This window comes from Cetorhinus maximus, chromosome 4 (genome assembly GCF_964194155.1).
Source record: "Cetorhinus maximus chromosome 4, sCetMax3.hap1.1, whole genome shotgun sequence".
NCBI classification, from domain to species: Eukaryota; Metazoa; Chordata; class Chondrichthyes; order Lamniformes; family Cetorhinidae; genus Cetorhinus; species Cetorhinus maximus.
In genome coordinates this window covers 119,846,698-119,866,740 of record NC_135882.1, presented here as the reverse complement: position 1 = coordinate 119,866,740, position 20,043 = coordinate 119,846,698, and positions in this window count along the sequence as shown.

Below are 20,043 nucleotides of genomic sequence, written 5' to 3'. Positions count from 1 at the left end.
TGGCCCACCATGTCTGCACTGGCTCTCCAAATGAGCAACTCATTTGTTGCCATTCTCCCGCCTTCTCCCCGTAACCCTTCACGTTCTTCTTCTTCATATAATAGTCTAATTCCCTTTTGAATGTTTTGATTGAACCTGCCTCCATCAGAGTCTCAGGCAGTGAATTCCAGACCTTAACCACTTGCTGCGTGAAAAAGTTTTTTCTCATATCGCTTTTGCTTCTTTTGCCAATGATTTTAAATCTGTGCCCTCTCATTCTCAATCCTTTCACGAGTGGGAACAGTTTCTCCCTCTCTACTCTGTCCAGACCCCTCATGATTTTGAATATCTATATTAAATCTCCTCTCAGCCTTCTTTTGTCTAAAGAAAACAGTCCTAAGTTCTCCAATCTATAACTGAAGTTTCTCATTCCCAGAGCCATTCTCATGAATCTTTTCCGCACTCTCTCTAATGCCTTCACATCCTTCCTAAAGTGTGGTGCCCAGATATGGATGCAATACTCTAGCTGAGACTGAACAAGTAACTGATGCAAGTGCAACTTGTTCTTTTACTCTATGCCCCTATTAACAAAGCCTTGCATACTGTATGCTTTATTAACTACACTCTCAACCTGTCCTGCCACTTTCAATGACTTATGCACATAGTCACCCAAGTCCCTCTGCCCCTGCACCCCTCTTTAGAGTTGTACCTTTTATTTTATATTGTCTCTTCATGTTCTTCCTACCAGAATGAATCACTTTATATTTTTCTGCATTAAACTTCATCTGCCTCCAGCCTGCCAATTCCACCAACTATGTCCTTTTGAGCTTTACATTATCCTCCATATAGTTCACAGTGTTTCCAAGTTTTGTGTCATATGCAAATTTTGAAATTGTGCCCTGTACACCAAGGTCTAGATCGTTAATATATATCAGGAAAAGTAAGGGTCCCAACACTGACCCCTGGGGACTCCACTGTAAACCTTCCTCCAGCCCAAAAAACATCCTTTAACCATGATTCTCTGTTTCCTGTCACTCAGCCAATTTTGTATTCATCCCAAAGAACAAGCTGCAGGCCCCTGTAGCACCTCAAAGCAGGTACCCAAGCGTTCTGTATCACTTACTTCAACTGTTGCAAACTCCAGCAAACTCCAGCAAATCAATAACCCCAAAGGATTCACATAATTAGTTAGAGGTAAGTTTATTAGGTGAAATACAGGACATGAGCAAGCGGAAACGGATGGTGGAAGCAGAGAGCGAAGGACATCCAAAAGCCAGCTCAGGTCCTTTCTCAGCTGCTAAACCCACTGATTCTTCAAATATGATTCTGACAAGGATGCTATGTGAGTACCAATATTTCCTGCAATTGTTCGATGTGCCAAGCACTTCCAAATTCTGAGGGCAGGTCTGCAGATATTCACTTCTGCATCTATACAGTCACGAATAACCACTTTTCAAAACTGCAATCCCCCACAGATTATGCATCAATTCTAAGACTATCTGTAACAGAGCCCTGAGTATCGCAGTCCTAATACCAGTTATAATAGCTCTCAGGAATGCTCAAACGCTGCTATGGAGACCTTGGGATTGCAATCTCAGACACTGTCCTGTTTGGTTTTAATATGTTAGCAATGCCAAATTGAGAGAACTATTATGCAGGGCTTCATTGCACTCATTGCTGTCCATAGGTCTACAATCACACCAGCAAGTGAGCATGGTGAGGCAGTGCTTTGTAGCAAAGGCAGATCTGGGGTAGGCACTGTTGTCCCTTAGGACAACATCACATTTGTCACACACTCACTTCCACCAAAGTACAGTGCATGTACCAAAATGTGAGTAGTATCAGACAACCAATTTAGCAGTGGATTTATTAGCCAGTTGTAGGGCTATCTTGTGACTTAGCACAAAGATGCAGATGGTCACAACCAAAACGTTCATCCTGACACCCATCATTCAACCACCTTACTTACTTTTCCTACAAGGGAAGCACCTAGCTAGAATGTGCACTAGCTCAGCTTTTGAAGCTGCCTGGCTCTTGTACCTATGTCCATCATTTATTGGAACAAACACACACAAAAAAGACACAGGGATCCATATATTTGCCTCAGTTGCACTTCTTTATTCCATGGGTCCAGAAAGGGCACATAACTCTACCTTCAAGCGATAGTCTTGTACAAAGCTTGTAAATCAGGCCCCATTCATATCATACTGGACTGTAACCCTTATTTAACTTTTGCTGGTCCAATTTTAATTTAGTGCTGGGCAACAGAGCAACGATTTGAACATACAGAAGCAGGCAGTCATTATTATATTACTTTAATTTATTTATTGACTACTGTTGAGGATGTAACTCTGCTAGCCAGGGTTTATGGGATGACTAGAACCCAAGGAGGGCGCCATCTCCTACAGCAGAATGGGAGTCTTCTTTGGGATACACCATATATGCTAGGCCAGATTTTGCAACCTGCAGCATGCCTGTTAGGTAGATTTGCTCATGTACAATTAGGTTTTAAAACATTTTGTCCAAAAATTGCAAGCTTACAACAGCACATTGAGGGTAACTAGCTTTGGAACCTTGGTGAACAATGGGGTAAACAGTCTACTGTTTAAGCAATGAGGTTTAAGGATTGAGAAACAAAGGAACAACTAAAATGGATGGGGAATTCAATGCCTAATCAGGTACGGAAGGGGAAGTAAAGGCCTCGTAAAGCCAAAATGGTGCCAGAGCTCCAATTCTGGAAGTTCTGCACCCGAACCCGGCATCCACCATTTTCGCAAGGGGGGAGGGGGGTGGGGGGAGAGCAGGGATGAGTTGTAGTTTGCACATCCATGGTTCATGGAGGCAGCTTCACATATTAAAGAGCAGCTGCCTTCAAACAGGTACAATTTTCTCTAGAGGGATGTTCAAAACATGACTTGTGGGTTTTACACTTTTCAGGAGAAGATGTCAAGCTGCCGGAGTTACTTGGAGAGGTCAGGGACACTTTTGGGTAGGTCCAGGTACACCTTTGGGAGAGGTAAGGTGCCTTCTGGGAGAGGTCAAATGCCCTTTGGGATTGTTTAAAGCAGACATGAATATTCGTAAAAAGTGGATAAACTCATTGGAACTGTCAAGATCATTGGAACTGTCAATCTTTCACAGGAACTGTCAACCTGTTGAGACACTTACATTTCCTGGATGTTATTTTTTTTTAAAATAAAAGCAGTCTGCAGTTTTAAAAAAATAGTGCTTGCAATTTGTTTGTTGACATAAGCTGAGGGTTGTCATTATCAGATTTGTACTGCATTACTGATTCAATAACCTATCATTATCACATGGGGTGTCTGTCAGTTCACAGTTTGATTGACAGCTTCAAGTGGTTATAAAGTCTTTAATGTGGGGCAATGAACGCAAAAGCTTGTTTCCATAAGAGGTTAAGCACTTCAATGAAATAATAATTTTCATAAGGGATTAAGCACTTACAGGAATTTAAATGTAGTGAGTGGATTTTTATGAATAAGCGTGTTTTTTAAATAGAGTGGAATATCCTTTATCCGTCCATCTGAAAACCGAACACATCTGAAAACTAAAGTTCTCTGGAACAGCTATGCAGTTAATTTGTATGTTAATAAAGAAATGTAATATTATAGTACAGGTGTAACCAGGTAAGAAGTAGGGTGTGTGTGAGTTGGCAAATGGAGAAACAATCTAGTATTTGTAGACAATGAGTAGCCTAGGCTTTGGCTATTGTAATGTAAGTAAGCTGGTTGGATTCAAACCTAGCACAAAGGAAGATAGTTGTGGCTGTTGGAGGTCAATCATCTCAGTTCCAGGGCAATACTGCAGGAGTTCCTTAGGGTAGTGTCCTAGGTCCAACCATCTTCAGCTGCTTCATCAATGACCTTCCCTCCATCATAAGGTCAGAAGTGTGGATGTTCGCTGATGATTGCACAATGTTCAGCACCATTCGTGACTCCTCAGGTACTGAAGCAGTCCATGTCCAAATTCAGCAAGACCTGGACAATATCCAGGCTTGGGCTGACAAGTGGCAAGTAACTTTTGTGCCATCACAAGTGCCAGGCAATGACCATCTCCAATAAGAGAGAATCTAACCATCGTCCCTTGATGTTCAATGGCATTACCATCACTGAATCCCCCACAATCAACTTCCAGGGGGGTACAATTAACCAGAAACTGAACTGGACTAGCCATGCAAATGCTGTGGCTACAAAAGCAGGTCACAGGTTAGGAATCCTGCAATGAGTAACTCACCTCCTGACTCCCCAGTGCCTGTCCACCATCTAAGAGGCACAAGTCAGGAGTGTGATGGAATATTCCCCACTTGCCTGGATGAGTGCAGCTCCCACAGCACTCAAGAAGCTTGATACCATCCAGGACAAAGCAGCCCGCTTGATTGGCACCACATCCACAAACGTTCACCCCCTCCACCACCGACGCACAGTAGCAACAGTGTGTACCATCTACAAGATGCACTGCAGGAATTCACCAAGGCTCCTTCAACAGCACCTTCCAAACCCACGACCACTACCATCTAGAAGGTCAAGGGTAGCAGATGGATGGGAACACCACCACCTGGAAGTTCCCTTCCAAGTCACTCACTATCCTGACTTGGAAATATATCGCCGTTCTTTCACTGCCACTGGGTCAAAATCATGAAACTCCTCCTAACAGCACTGCGGGTGTACCTACACCACATGGACTGCAGCGGTTCAAGAAGGCAGCTCCCCACCACCTTCTCAAGTGCAACTAAGGATGGGCAATTAATGCTGGCCCAGCTAGTGAAGCCCACATCCCATGAATGAGTTTAAAAAAAAGCCTAGTCTGACTGTGTAAACTGGAAATGTCGGAATACCGAAGAGCAATAAGCCTGAAGGGTTTCAGATAAAGAATACTTGACCTGGAGTGAAGTCATCAATAGACATTTAGAACTTTATTTTATTTTATCTCAGCATGGGTTCTGAGGTCTGCCCATGATGGATACTGGGTGAATCAGCATGGAAGGTGTAAGGGCAAAAGGTGGTGGGGCATGAGTTGGCACTATATTGGCATATTGACTATAAAGGGCCATGGGGGTGGGTAAAGGGGTATAAGTTGGCATGGAATGTAAGGGCCATGGGGGATGCATGGGGGGGCATGAGGTAAGATGAAATGGCATGGATGGACCATGGGAAATATGTGGGGGAGTGAGGGGGTGTGAGAGGTGTGACAAAGTCCTGGAGCACCAAAGCAGGCCTTTCACACAGCATGGCGCAGGGCAACCCTGTGGCTGCTGCGAAGCACTTTCCAGGAGCAGAAAACTGGATTCATGTTAATACCCATCACGTCTTTGTGGGCACTTTCCCCTGAGTCAGATTTGTAGAGCCAGGAATTTTCCTGACTCTGTGCTTCCGGCTCGGGAGCAAAAATTCAGGCCATAGAGCGGGAAACGAAGATGGATTAAGAAAGAGAAAGAGAAAAAGGAAAAGTAAGAAAAAAATTAAATTTAACATTTGACATTTAAAATATCTTCTGAAACAGTTCGCAATCTGAAGGAATTAAACTCTACAATTATAATTGTTCACTTCTTGCAAGTGAGGTTGGTTGATTGGCATACAAACAGAAAATGCTATGCAGGGAGAAGCCATTTACACTTCAGGTTGAAGACCTTTTGTTAGAATTGGCAAAAGTTAGAAATGCTCTAAATCTCTTGCACTTAATCTATGTCACTTTATTCTAATTGCCACAGCCATTGATTGCCACTGATAATGGCTACCTCAACCAACCAGTTTTATGTAGAAGTGGAATCTTTTGCTTTTCTCCAGAGCTTTGAACTAACATCCTCTGTAACAGCCGAGGGTTACCTCATAGCAGTTAACTTCTACTTACTAAATCCTGGTGAACTAATTCGCCCAAAAGTTTTTTTTACTCATGAGCAGAGCTCTTCAGCACGCTAAATTAGAACATTGACATTTTATCCCTAGGAATTAGATTTGGTTCAGACTAAAGAGATGCATATACAATTCCTGTTTGGACAGTCTCAGTCTAATTTCTGTTAGGTATAGCGCTGCAGCATAAAAGTGCTTTTAAAATTGCACTATATTAACACTGACCATGTCAACTACAATGTGATTTGCAACAAACATAAACACAAATTGTGGGAAGTGTAGTATCAGTGTGCATTAGAATTTAATTCACAGTGCGGAACAAATTTAAAGTCAAACAATTTGTTAATTTTACTAAATTAGCAATTTTTAAAATCAGTACTTGAAGAACAACTGTTACTCTACTCATTTTCTAATAATGGTACTTACAGCTTTTTAAGTATCCTAATTAGGATTTTAATCTTTCTCTGGAAATGTTCGGGTATATCCTCCATGTTTCTCTTGTCCTGCTGTTTCTTCAGGTAAGCACGATCATAGTTTACTAATTCACTTGTACTTGATTTCTTGTACAACCTGTTGCTTAAAAAAAGCAGAAATTTTGAGGCAAAAAATAGACTCTCAAGTTTAAAATGTCGTCTGTAGCTTAATCAGTTTTCTAATTTAGATGCATATTGATAAATCTGGTAAGAAGCATATAACATCAAAACTTGCAAGCAAATTTGCAAGACGTGAGACTTAAGCACATAATCCAAGCAGACATTTTAGTGCAACACTGAGGGAGTACTACATTGTCCAAGCTGCTGACTATTAGCTGAGATGTTTACCATAGGCCTTGTCTGGTCTTTCAGGTGAATGAGGCACTTTATTGAAAACCCTCATGTCTTTTGCAATGTTTATCCCTCAACCAATGTTGCTAAAACAGATTATCATCTCATTGCTAAATGTGGAACCCATGTGCAAATTGGCTACTACGTTACCTACATTAGAACAACAACAACACTTGAAAAGCACTTCACTAGCTTTGGGACAGCCTGAGATTGAGAAAGGCACTATATAAATGCAAATTCATTCTGCTTTTTTCCAGTTACTATGAACAAAAAGCAAAATGTTACTGGATATGTGAAGAAAAACAGAACACTTGAGCTGCTCAGCATAACAAGTAACATCCATCAAGAAAACACCAGTTATTTGATAATTGAGATATAGCACTTTGACAAAACTCAAAAATGATACACGTTCACACCATTCCATTTTTGGTGCAGTTTTTTTATATTCATTCATGGGATATGAGTGTCGGTGCCAAGGCCAGAATTTATTCCAGAACACAAAATAGGACAGAGTGTTTGGAAAGGGCTAGGAATCTAACTTCAAGCACATCAGATAAAGGGACGACAATGAGAAAGGTGACGGGAAATACAGGACTGAAGGTGTTGTATCTGAATGCACGCAGTATACGAAATAAGGTAAATGAGCTTGTGGCGCAGATTGAAATTGGCAGGTATGATGTGGTGGGCATCACGGAGACATGGCTGCAAGGGGATCAGGACTGGGAGCTAAATATCCAAGGATATACATCCTATCGAAAAGATAGGCAGGTTGGCAGAGGGGGTGGGGTTGCTTTGTTACTAAGAAATGAAATTAAATCGATATCAAGAAATGACGTAGGGTCAGATGATGTAGAGTCTGTGTAGGTAGAGTTGAGGAACTGCAAAGGTAAAAAAACCATAATGGGAGTTATGTACAGGCCTCCAAACAGTAGTCAGGATGTGGGGCACAAGATACACCTGGAAATAGAAAAGGCGTGTAAGAAAGACAAGGTTACAGTGATCATGGGGGATTTCAATATGCAGGTAGACTGGGAAAATCAGGTTGGTAGTGGATCCCAAGAAAAGGAATTTGTGGAATGTCTACAAGATGGCTTTTTGGAGCAGCTTGTGGTGGAGCCCACTAGGGAACAGGCAATTCTAGATTTAGTGATGTGTAATGAGGCAGATTTGATAAGGGGGCTTAAGGTGAAGGAACCCTTAGGAGGAAGTGACCATAATATGATAGAATTTACCCTGCCATTTGAGAGGAAAAAGCTGGAATCAGATGTAACGGTATTACAGTTGAATAAAGGCAACTACAGAGACATGAGGGAGGAGCTGGCCAGAATTGACTGGGAGATGAGCCTAGCAGGAAAGACAGTGGAACAGCAATGGCAGGAGTTTCTGGGAGTAATTTGGGAGACACAGCAAAAATTCATCCCTAGGAAGCAGAAGCATACTAAAGGGAGGACGAGGCAACCATGGCTGACAAGGGAAGTCAGGGACAGCATAAAAGCTAAAGAGAAAGCATACAATGCGGTGAAGAGCAGTGGGAAACCAGGGGATTGGGAAGCCTACAAAGACCAACAGAGGACAACTAAAAAAGAAATAAGGAGGGAGAAGATTAAATATGAGGGTAAACTAGCCAGTAATATAAAAGAAGATTGCAGGAGTTTTTCTAGATATATAAAGGGTAAGAGAGAGGCAAAAGTGGCCATTGGGCCGCTGGAAAATGACGCTGGAGAGGTAGTAGTGGGGAACAAAGAAATGGCGGAGGAACTGAATAGGTACTTTGCGTCAGTCTTCACGGTGGAAGACACGAGTAACATCCCCAAAGTTCAAGAGAATCTGGGGGCAGAGGTGAGTATGGTGGCCATTACCAAGGAGAATGTGCTAGGAAAACCGAAAGGCCTGAAGGTGGATAAATCACCTGGTCCAAATGGATTACACCCCAGAATTCTGAAGGAGATAGCTGAAGAGATAGTAGAGGCGTTAGTGGTGATCTTTCAGGAATCACTCGAGTCAGGGAGGGTCCCAGAGGACTGGAAAATCGCAAACGTAACCCCCCTGTTTAAGAAGGGAGTGAGGCAAAAGACAGGAAATTACAGGCCGATTAGCCTGACCTCGGTCGTTGGTAAGATTTTAGAGTCCATTGTTAAGGATGAGATTTCAGAATACTTGGAAGTGCATGGTAAAATCGGGCAAAGTCAGCATGGTTTCATCAAGGGGAGGTCATGCCTGACAAATCCGTTAGAATTCTTTGAGGAGGTAACGGGTAGGTTAGACAAAGGAGAGCCAATGGATGTTATCTACCTGGACTTCCAGAAGGCCTCTGACAAGGTGCCGCACAGGAGGCTGCTCAGTAAGATAAGAGCCCATGGTGTTAGAGGCAAGGTACTAGCATGGATAGAAGATTGGCTGTCTGGCAGGAGGCAGAGAGTGGGGATAAGGGGGTCCTTCTCAGGATGGCGGCTGGTGACTAGTGGAGTTCTGCAGGGGTCAGTGTTGGGACCACAACTTTTCACTTTATACATTAATGATCTAGATGAAGGAACTGAGGGCATCCTGGCTAAGTTTGCAGATGATACAAAGATAGGTGGAGGGACAGGCAGTATTGAGGAGGTGGGGAGGCTGCAGAAGGATTTGGACAGGTTAGGAGAATAGGCAAAGAAGTGGCAGATGGAATACAGCGTGAGGAAGTGTGAGGTCATACACTTTGGTAGGAAGAATAGAGGCATAGACTATTTTCTAAATGAGGAGAGAATTCAGAAATCTGGAGTGCAAAGGGACTTGGGAGTCCTAGTCCAGGATTCTCTTAAGGTTAACTTGCAGTTTGAGTCAGTAGTTAGGAAGGCAAATGCAATGTTGGCATTTATTTCGAGGGGACTAGAATATAAAAGCAGTGATGTGCTGCTGAGGCTTTATAAGGCTCTGGTCAGACCACATTTAGAATATTGTGAGCAATTTTGAGCCCCGTATCTCAGGAAGGATGTTCTGGCCCTGGAGAGGGTCCAGAGGAGGTTCACGAGAACGATCCAGGAACGAAAGGCTTAACATATGAGGAACGTTTGAGGACTCTGGATCCATACTCGATGGAGTTTAGAAGGATGAGGGGGAATCTAATTGAAACTTACAGAACACTGAAAGGCCTGGATAGACTGGACATGGGGAAGATGTTTCCATTCCTGGGAGAGACTAGGACCCGAGGGCACAGCCTCAGAGTAAAGGGAAGACCTTTTAGAACAGAGATGAGGAGAAACTTCTTTAGCCAGAGAGTAGTGAATCTATGGAATTCATTGCCACAGAAGGCTGTGGAGGCCAGGTCATTGAGTGTATTTAAGACGAGATAGATAGGTTCTTGACTGGTAAGGGGATCAAAGGTTACGGGGAGAAGGCGGGAGGATGGGGTTGAGAAATTTATCAGCCATGATTGAATGGCGGAGCAGACTCAATGGGCTGAATAGCCTAATTTCTGCTCCTGTGTCTTATGGTCTTATGGTCTTATTGCCCAACCCTAATTGCACTTGAGAAGGTGGTGGTGAGCTGCCTTCCTAAACTGCTGCCGTCCATGTGGTGTCGGTACACCCACAGTGCTGTTAGGGAGTTTCAGGAATTTGACCAGCAACAGTGAAGGAATGGCGATGTATTTCCAAGTCAGAATGGTGAGTGGCTTGGAGGGGAATTTCCACGTGGTGGTGTTCCCATGTGTCTGCTGCCCTTGTCCTTCTAGATGGTGGAAGGTTTGGAAGAACCTAAAGATTCTTGGTGAGTTCCTGCAGTGCATCTTTTAGATAATACACACTGCTGCCACTGTGCGTCAGTGAGGAGAGAGTGAATGTTTGTGGATGCGGTGCTAATCATGTGGTTTACTTTGTCCAGGATGGTGTCAAGCTTCTTGAGTGTTGTAGGAGCTACTATCATCCAGGCAAGTGGAGAGTATTCCATCACAATCCTGACTTGTGCCTTATAGATGACAGGCAAGCTTTGGGAGTCAGCAGGTGAGTTACTCGCCGCAAGATTCCTGGCTTTTGGCTTTCTCTTGTAGCCACAGTATTTATATGGCTAGTCCAGTTCAGTTTCTGATCAATGGTAACACCCCAGGATGTTGATAGTGGGGGATTCAGTGATGGTAATACCAATGAATGTTAAGAGGATGGTTAGATTCTCTCTTGTTGGAGATGGTCATTGCCTGGCATTTGTGTGGCATAAATGTTACCTACACTTGTCAGCCCAAGCCTAGATATTATCCAGGTCTTGCTGCATTTGGACATGGACTGCTTCAGTATCTGAAGAGTCACGAATGGTGCTAAACATTGTACAATCATCAGCGAACATCACTACCTCTGACCTTATGATGGAGGGAAGGTCATTGATGAAGCAGCTGAAGATAGTTGGGCTGAGGACACTTCCCTAAGGAACTCCTGCAGTATTGCCCTGGAACTGACATGATTGACCTCCAACAACCACAACCATCTTCTTTTGTGTTAGGTATGATTCCAGCCAGTGGAGAGTTTTCCATCTGATTCCCATTGACTCCAGTTTTGCTAGGGCTCCTTGATGTTGCGCTCGGTCAAATGCTGCCTTGATGTCAAGGGCAGTCACTCTCAACTCTGGAGTTCAGCTCTTTTGTCCTGTTTCAACAAGGCCGTACTAAGTTACTAGCGGAACATAAACTGAGTGTAAGTTTATTGCTAAGCAAGTGGCACTTGATAGCACAGCTGATGATCCTCATTTGTTGGTGCAGTCAAATTTCTAGGCTGATGGCTTTGATCATCCCAATGTTGAAATGGAGGCAATTGTAGCTAGTCCAAGACTGGATGTAGACAAGCAGTGTGGTGCATTTACATGTACTGGAAGCTACATATATTAATGTACAGGACCCTGTTCTTTGCAGACAAAAAGAACATGTACACAGATTGTGCCTGTTTCAGCTAAACAAAATAAGTGACAGCCATTCGTGGTTCATTCCCCAGGGCAATGTCTTGACCAATCAAAGCCAAGCTGCCTGGTTTAAATTTCAAACAATGCTTGGCAGTTATCTGTCAGTTACCATCAATTGTATTATCCATAGCAACACCTCTACCAATCAGTATCCACTTGCCAACCAATCAACACTCTCTTCTCATTTAGTATAAATATGTTGTTTCCCCTGTCATTGGTATTTTCTTGTGAATTGTCCTGATGAGTGCATGACAAAAAGCTTCGACAAAAAAAGCAATACTTGAGGAGTGAGTAACCAAATGAGTTTTATGACAACCAATTATAATTTCATGGTCACCATCACAGAGACTAGCTTTCAATTCCAGATTTTATTAATTGAACTTAAATTCCACCAGCTTCTATGGTGGGATTTGAACCTCTGCCCCACCCCCATACATTAGTCAGGGTCAGACTAATCCAGTGACATTACCACTACGCCACCATCTCCCTTGTTAAGTCAGGGAAAGTGGCTCCTTCGCGCCCAATTTCCGCAATTAATTCCAGCATGTTAGGTTGCGTGCACGGGAGAGGTGGGTTGTTAATTTCAATGTGTTAATTGCTCAACTATAGTGATATTAACATGGTTTGGGAATTTAACTGTGGGTCCATGGGTTTCCTGGGATTGACCAGAAAAAGCAAGGTATGAATAGAGTGGCAATTTGGGTACCTGAAGACATGGCAGGTAAATATGCCATAAGCGCAGATATCTTACAGCTGTTTTCTTGTTTGTTCTTGTGAAAGGCTTTGTCCAGAGTAGTTGTGTTGAGAAGGTATTTTTATAACTCTGGAGTTTTTTCTTGTGGGAGAGACTAGAACTCAGGCACACAGTTTGAAAATAAGGAGTCTCCCATTTAAAAACATCCACACTTTGGGGGTTTGTACTGATCTGAACTTTCAAGCTCTGATCTATTAGGTCAGCATGGATGCTGTTTACGCTGTGTTTCTTTGGGCCTTAGATGAGGACCAAGATGACTAGTAGCAGGGGCTGCACACCATCAGGACCAGCAGCAGCAAGAGAAGGTGCAACAATAGCCTTCAGCTCATTGACCTGTAAATGCACAGGACACTGGGGCACAGATCACAAGAGGCTAAACCCAGCACACAAGGTTTACAGGCAGAGAATAATTTATCTTGAAATATCGGAACACCAGTGACTCAGGAGGCTCAGGTGTTGCCTCAGGTGGTGGCAGACATTTTCAGCCTGCTAGAATAAGATCCTCTTCCAAGTGGACCTGCTGCCACGAGCCCTGGCAAAACCTAAGTCAATGGGAATCACAGAGAAAGCTCTCCACTGGCTGGAGTCATATCTAGTACAAAGGGAGATGGTTGTGGTTGTTGGAGTCAATCATCTCAGCCCCAGGACATCACTGCAGGAATTCCTCGGGGTATTGAGCTACTTTTTAATATTTTTTTCACAGGATGTGGACGTCACTGGCCCTGACAGAATCCAACTGAGCATCAGTGAGCAGGTTATTGTTGGGCAATTGCTGCTTGATAGCACTGTCGACAAAGCCTTCCATCACTTTGCTGAAGATCAAGAGTAGACTTTTGAGTCTACTCTTGGTAATTGTGTGGGTTGTATGTGTCCTGCTTTTTGTGGACTTCATCAATGGCCTTCCCACCATCATAATGTCAGAAGTGGTGATGTTCACTGATGATTGCAAGGTGTACAGTACCATTCACAACTCCTCAAAATACTGAAGCAGTCCGTGTCCATAAGCTGCAAGACCTGGACAACATTCAAGCTAAGCCTGATACGTGACAATAACAGCTGTGCCACACAAATGCCAGGTAATGATGATTCCCAACAAGTTAGAATCTAACTATCTCTCCTTGATGTCGAATCGTCTATGAATCTCTCACCATCAACATATTGGGGCTCACATTGACCAGAAATTTAATTGGACCAAGCACATAAACACTGTGGCTACAAAAGCAGGTCAGAGGTTGGGAACTCTGCAATGACTCCCCTCGTGACTCCCCAAAGCCTGTCCACCATCTACAAAGCACAAGTCAGGAATGTGATGGAATACTCTCCACTTGCCTGGACGAGTGCAGCTCCAACAGCACTCAAGACACCATCCAGGACGAAGTAGCCTGCTGATTGGCACCCCAATCACCACCTTAAACATTCACTCTCCCCATCACCAGCGTACAGTGCCAGCAGTATGTACATCTATGAGAAGCTTTTGCAGCAACTCAATAAGGCTTCTTCAGACCTCATCCAAAGAAAAATAAAAGACAGACTTGCAGTTATATGGTGCTTTTCACTACCACCAGACCTGTCAATGCACTTTACAGCCAATGAAGTAATTTTGAAGTGTAATCACTATTGTAGGAAATGTACCACCTAGAAGAACAAGGGCAACAGACACGTGGAAACAATACAATCTGCAAGTTCCAGTGATCGTCACACATGATTCTGACTTGGAACCTTCAACCATTCCTCCAGAATCGCTCTGTCAAAATCTGGAATTCCCTCCCAGTGGGTCTACCTACACCAGATGGACTGCAGCAGTACAAGAAGATGGCTCACCTCCACTTTCTCAAAGCCAATTAGGAATGCGTAATAAACACTAATCTGGCAAGCGCGTCAACATACCAGGAACAAATATTTTTTAAAAAGTTAACTGATCATGCTTAAGTAGCATTAATGATGATAGTGTTGTCTTTTTCCCAGTTAAAGATAATTAGGCTTAGAGCGGAATTTTCCATGCCCTCTGGTATCAGGCATGTTCAGCAGCATGGTGAACAATATGACGAGAAGGCTAAAAATCGGTTTAACGACATCATGAAACCAGTTTGCGATCGTCCACTCGGCCTATTGATGGCAGGCCGCATTTCCTGCCATCGGGATACTCACTGTAATACATCTGCATATCATTATAATGCCAGCCCACCAAAATCATCCCCCCACGCTGGATTGTCTACCCAAGTCGGCAGGAAAACACGCCGGTGCACAATACGTCTTGACAAGTGTGACGTGCAGAAGTTGGGACTTACCACATCAAGGACGTCCGAGGAGCAGAAGATGCTGGAGCGCAACAGCAACGGGACCCTGGAGGAACATTTCTTGGCATGCTGGGTGGATTCGCGTGGTCGTGGCTCTGCTGTGAAGCATCCCGCAGAAGGTGGAAAGTCACCGTTGAGGGTCTGCTCACAATGGATGATGATCAAAGGGGTGGAGAAGAAGGTCCAGCTGTGTTTGGGAGAGGAAGATATACCGGGGCTTGGAAAGGAAGGTTTAGGCTCGACTAGTAGAGGAAACGGTGTCGGGGGGAGGGGGGAACGAAGCTGTTGGTTGGGGTGAGGTTGGGAGGGGAGGAATGAAGGTGTCAGGGGTGAAACAAAGGTGTTGGGGAGGTGGTTGCAAGGGGGGAGGGATTACAGGGGAGGAGGGGTTAACAGGGAGAAGAGGCAACTGGGAAGGTAGGTGTACAGAGGAGTGGAAGGTGTAAGGGAAGGAGTTCAGAGGGTGAAGGAGTGCGGAGAGAGGAAAGAATTCAAGGGGAGGAAGGAGTCCGAGGGCAGAGTGAGGAGGTAGGGTGGGAGGGTGGGGGTTCGATGGTGTCTGTAGAAGGAACAGCGAGGGTGGTTGGTGTGGACTCGGAGATAGGCACGGATGCTGGGGGTGAGAAGGAAAAGGTCGGGGAGGTTAATGTGCACGGGGTGAGATTTTTGAGACTGAAGGATACGTGCAAGTTCGCCTGGACATCCCGAAAGGAAAAAGGCTGTGGCTGGTAGGTCACAGAGGGGAGGTGGAAGGTGATGCCAGGGGGATCAGCAGTAATGGGAGAAAGGAAATAGTGACTGGGGGAGAGGAAAGGGTTGGTGTGGGGGGCCGAAAAAGAAAAACCATGCTAGCTAAATCGAAAGTGAAATGTGAGTCGTGGTGGACGGCTCAGATAGACAACTAAAAGCGAACCCCAGCAGGCAGCATTGAAAATACTCAGGACATTGAGATGAGTGGGACGAGGCTCTGAAAGGCACACACACACTCACCACACACACACACCCACTGCTAGTGGGGGTGGGATGCAGTGGGAGGACTTGTGAAGCCTGCCAATGAAGCTGATGGACACATTACACATTATTCAGTTAAAGTGCATGTATTCCAGATTGTAAAGTGACAAAAGATGTTCCCCATGCAACCAACTGTGATCAGAATTTCTTAACTTTTGAATGCCTTAGGCTTCTAGGTGCTGCCCTGACATCCGCAGGAAGGGTGAAGACAGCCTGTGCAATGGTTGGCCCTGTTGCCTCTGATGACTTCGGCACGTGTCTTCTGGAAAGCCGAGGCTTTGAGGGCCCCAGCTTGCTTTGGCTGTCCTCCTGTGGGTCAGCTGCTCCCTCTGCGGTTACAGTGGACGAGGTTGAGGAGGTCACAAGCAAAGGGGACTCAGGGGGAGAGGGCAGCCTCTGAGATTCTTGAGTGGATGACCCAGGGGCGTTCAGCTGCCGCTCCTCCTCCCTTCGAGTGCCCGGGTGTAATAGCCTGACCCCTTGAGGGAAGGAGCACCTGGAGGGACGTTGAGGTGCCCCGTTTCTCTCTCGTGTTGCCACTGCAGGAACTCACCCATGGCTCCAGCGATGGAGTGCAGGTCTGCACTTGCCTCCACGTTCTGTTGCACCAGGGTCTCCATGGCATCTGCCATCCTCCCCATGGAGACCTCCATATGCGTACATGTGGACACCACTTCATCAGAGAGCAGACAGAAGCACTCCTCTGACTCGAGTGCCACTCTGTTGAGGGCATCCAACAGTTCTGCATGATGTTCCCTCGCCTTCTGCTGACTTTCCCTCGCCTTCTGCTGACTTTCCACAATGAGTTTGAAGGCTGAATCCAGAGGCTCGCCATCTGACTCGGACCTCACAGATGCCTCTTCCCCAGCAGTGCTCCAAGTGCCGGGGAGCTCGGCTGAACCTGCCTCCTCCTGCTGCGGACACGTGTCTGTATGGTGACCATCAGATTGTGAACTCAAGCCTGTTCTAGATCTCTGCACTGGTGGAGGGTGTGGGTAAGCGCTGTGACGGGTTGTCCAGGCTGCTTATCTCCAGCTCTTCAATGGAGGAGGAGCCCTCTTGGCTGGAGGTGTCGATGTGGATAGAGCTGAGGGACTGGCAGGCTGAGAGCATTGGTTGCTTGGCAGAGCTCCCTGTGAACCAAACTAGAGATAATTAGTGCATGGCAACATAGTCAAAAGCAAGAGACAGGCCACTCACATCTGCGCTGAGAGAGGGATGATGTGGTGCAGGATTCTCATGTGGGTGTTCGCTGCCGACCTCACCATCACCGCAGGCATGGTCCACATCCTCACCAGTCAGCATGACGGCACGCACCTCAAAGTGAATGAGAGGGCTAATGTGGGCCACTCCACCCCCGGTCTGGGTCCTCTCCCTGCTGGTGTGAGCAAGCTTCTCCTGCATGGAAACAGATGGAGAGTGTGAGCAGGACATATGGCACTGTGTGGAATGTTTGTGTGGTGAGCAGAAACATGAACAGGATGAGGATGTGAGCTCCAGAGGATATGAGTTTGAGGAAGATGTGAGTGTGTGTGTTAGAGTTAGTGGTGTTGTCCCTTGTGGTGTGAGATCCCCATGGGTGTGTGATGGGTTTGCGAGTGTGTGAGTTGAGAGTGATGAGAAGTGTCTTACCCTGGCGGGATGGAGGAGATGATTCATCCTGTTGCGGCACTGGGTGGCTGTCCTCTTTTGCAGGGCATTGGTGCTGACCAGCCCAGCCACCGCCTCCCATGCTGGATTAGTAATGCTGCTGCCTATTCTGTGGCTGGAGCGGGGTAGAGGACATCATGGCAGGTTTCCATTGCATCCAAAAGGTGCTCAAGGGACGCGTCATTAAACTTGGGGGCTTCAGTCTTCTTGCCTTTCAGGGCTATGTCTTCCGTGCAACAGTCGTGGGCTGGAAGCACAGAGGTATACGCGTGGCTACACTTTAAACATGGCGTCCAGCTTGATGAAACGATGAGGTGATGGTGTGGCGGGCAAATGAGAGCCCACCTGCCATCGAAACATTGTGCTTCCTGGGAATGCATAACTAATGCAGCGGGAGAAGCCGCCATTGCGGCCACATGGTAAAACATCGTTTTGCCCGCCCGTTACCGCACTTAGTGCAAATCTGGGATGATTCTGCCCTTAGACTTAGACTTAGTTCATCCGGTCCCATGTGCGACAATGGGCAGCAAGGCTCCGCCACTGGCACCAGTCAATCACAATTTTTTTCGCTTCAGCCCGTGTGGTGTCCCGCTCTTGAAGGTCCTCCTTAAATGTACTTCACCAGGTCTTTGGTCAGCCTTCTCTTCTTTTTCCATTGGGTGGTGTCTATTCTACTGCCTCTCCAGGAGGCAAAATACATGTTTCAGTCACAATTTCTGTCACAATGTCCCGCAGGCGCTTCTGAACCAGTTCTCTGTAGCACTTCTTCGTTGATGATGTCTCTCCATGTGATTCCCAGGACCTTATGTAGGCAACACTGGTGAAAGACTTCCAACTTAAGTGACCCCTTTGCTGTTCTCTTCCATGTCTCACTGGCATAAATTACTGTGGATATGTAGAGTTGCAACTTCATGGCTGTGTTGATGGTGTTGGATGCCCAGACCGTGTGGAGCTGCTGGAAGATCGATGCTGCTTTGCTGATTTTTCTGTGGACATCAATCTCTAGATCACCCTTCCTGGAGATGTTGCTTCCTAGGTAGGGGGAGTAGTCAACGTACTCGATATTCTGTTACCTGGTTGTGATGGAAAGGCTTCGTTGTTGTTCAGTCGTCATTGTCTTGGTCTTCTCGCAGCTGATGAGTAGACCAATCTTGGCGCCACCACTCTCAAGACTGGTGATCAGTTTGTAATTCTTTGTCAGTAAGAAGATGTCATTTGTGAAATCCAGGTCTGTCAACTGGAGGTGTCAGCATGAGATGCCAAAGTCTGCACCCACCATCACCTTCCTCATGATGAAATTGACAACCAAGAGCAAAAGGAATAAGGAGAGTATGCAGCCTTGTCGTACTCCTGTGATGATGTTGAAGGCTTTGCTCTATGATGTTCCTGAGGTAAAGATCTGCTTGCAGCATGATCTGCCACCCCAAAAACCTGCCTGTTCTTGTCAAAGGATACTGAATACTTCTGCTTTCAATTTGTTGAGGAACACTGTGCTGGAGACCATGCCAGGCACTGACAGTAGTGTTATGCCACTCCAGTTGCTGCAATTTCTAAGGTTCTCTTTGGCAACTTGGCAATTACTCCTCACCTTCAGTCGTCCAGGACGTCCTCTGCAGTCCAGATCTTGTTGACAGGTCTGCGAACTCTATTGTGACTGTGTTCTTGTCATGTTGTTAATAGCTCTGCTGATATCTTGTCGGTCCCAAGTGCCTTATTGTTCCTCAGGCTCCTGATGGCTCTTTGGACCTCTGATCTGACAATTTCGTCCAGGCTGACGTTCAGCTGATGAGGTGCAGTGCTGTTGTCGAACTCGAACATGGGCCAGTTGAGGATTTACGAACATACGAATTAAGAGCAGGAGTAGGCCATTTGGTCCCTCGAGCCTGCCCCGCCATTCATGAAGATTATGGTTGATCTGATTGTGGCCTCAACTCCACATTCCACCAATAACCTTTGACTCCTTTGTTAGTCAAGAGTCTAAACACCTTTGCCTTAAAAATATTCACTGACCTTGCCTCCATCGGTTTCTGGAGAAGAGAATTCCAAAGATTTGCAACCCTCTGAGAGAAAAAAATTCTTCTCATTTCTGTCTTAAATGGGAGACTCCTTATTTTCAAACTGTGTGCCTGAGTTCTAGTCTCTCCCACAAGAAAAAACATCCTTTCAACATCCACCCTGTCAAGTCCCCTCAGGATCTCAAGTTTCAAAAAGATCATCAATCTCCAAATCTCCAATGGATACAGACCCAGTCTTTCCATGTTTCAATTCTGCCTTCATTTCTTTGAAGTTTGCCCATTTTAAACTGATAAATTTTTATTTTTGTCATTACAGGTACTGATTGCAAGACAGTTTTACATTTCTCACCTCACTGCTAGCCCAGGAATCTTGGGTAGCACAGGTTTTGGTTGAATGAATATACTTCGATATATCTGCAGGAATGTCTGGTGGGCGTCAGGTGTTGTGTGAGGATTATCCCTGAAAATAGAGCAAATAAAGCACCAGTTTACCTGAAACTTCCATTATTCTACCTGAAACAAATCAATTTTTCAATCAATCAGTATGGAATTAAAATGAAGTGCAATTATGATTTAGGAGAAGGGACTTTGTGGAAGACAAGCACAGAGCTGTTTCTGTAGTCAAGTACAACAAATTAATCACCAGCCTTACTTCTACTTAGTTGATTATAAATTTATAAGATCAATAACAGTGGCTGCAGATTACATTCAGGAGACCTACAAAGGATG